This window comes from Penaeus monodon, chromosome 24 (genome assembly GCF_015228065.2).
Source record: "Penaeus monodon isolate SGIC_2016 chromosome 24, NSTDA_Pmon_1, whole genome shotgun sequence".
Lineage (NCBI taxonomy): Eukaryota > Metazoa > Arthropoda > Malacostraca > Decapoda > Penaeidae > Penaeus > Penaeus monodon.
Window position 1 is genome coordinate 1226660 of NC_051409.1, and position 1315 is coordinate 1227974.

General features: G+C 40.5%; 1 protein-coding gene across 1 annotated transcript in view; it reads right to left on the reverse strand.

Annotated features, from left to right (window-relative positions):
- The window catches only part of LOC119588796, an 11996-nt gene that overhangs the window by 2197 nt on the left and 8484 nt on the right, over positions 1-1315 (reverse strand). The window lies entirely within an intron of this gene.

The following is a 1315-nucleotide window of genomic DNA, read 5'->3' on the forward strand; positions in this document are numbered from 1 at the left end:
CTGAATAAGTGTGTTTGTGCAAGTGTGCATATATTTATGTGCGACTTTACGTGTGTGTGTGACTCAAAAGAGAAGAAATAAAAAAAGGAAATAAAGAAACAAAGGTAGTAGACATCTTCCAAGAGATACAATTTAATTTTCTGAATTCACGAAAAGCGATTCGTGACTTCCGTAAGACTTTAATTCCATTACTCAAATTGAGGTCCGATGCGGCACTGCGCCGCGCTCCCGAGGACGACAAACGCGAAGGATTTTTGGTGACACTCTCTCTCCGTTCCGAATTCGAATGATCTATGTGGCCCTGGCGTGCCGGTGCGATGGATGCCACGTTTACTCAGATCAAACGCTGTAAATTTGTATTATCAAAATATCTACTGATCTCGTCTGTGTTGATTCCATGGTGATTTAGCGGCCTTGATAAGGGTCACGTCAAATATTATGTGAGAGAACCACATACAGAATCGACACGCGCCGAACCCTCCCAGCAGCGCACTTTACGCACATTCAAACATTCATAGGAAACGTTCAGACAAAAAAAAAAGAAGGAAAGAAAAAGAACACATACACAGCCCGTCCTTGAACAAATGAATATATGAACACCAATTCGAAAAATGCTTAAACATCGACCAGGCAAGGCACAGGAGACAGTTCCCCCCGCACAACACCACGGGTTTTCCCCCGAAGTGGCAGTGTTTCGGTGTCAGATTCAAAACAGATCATTTTATTTTCTCCATTTTTCTTTCTTGAATATTGGAGAGAAAGGATGTAAGGAAAAAATCGAGTGTGCGTAAAAGCAGTGTTTCTCTTAGAACTGCGTTTTCTTCCTATTTGTATCCTCAGCGTGGACTCGTGTTGTGGGGAAGAAAATGAATAAAAACGAAGGTAGTGAGGTTCTGCCAAAGGAATTCTTGTAACACATTTCTAACGCGGTATTGGATTCTTCTCCCGAAAGCGTATCGAATCGACGCTCCAAGAAATCTCGTTTCAGGGAAGTACCATGTGGGAGGGCATCTTCTCATAAGGTCGTTAGTAACTCCGTCTAACGTTTTTGGTGTCTTTTCGCAACGTCGTCACTGGCTTCGAAAAAGCGCGTGAGGCTGAACCAAGCAGATTAATATAAGGCCATTATGAATATGCTTTCCCAGCATTATTATAGATATTTGCTTCAAATAGTGTTATCAGTACCTTCTTACACAAAAAACAGGATTAAAATAAAAAAGAAATGAAGAGAAACTAAAAAGAATTTGTTTTACTAGGCTATTTTATGGTCTCTGAAAATGTTCTTCTCGTATCATTATTTTTACTTTCTCATACA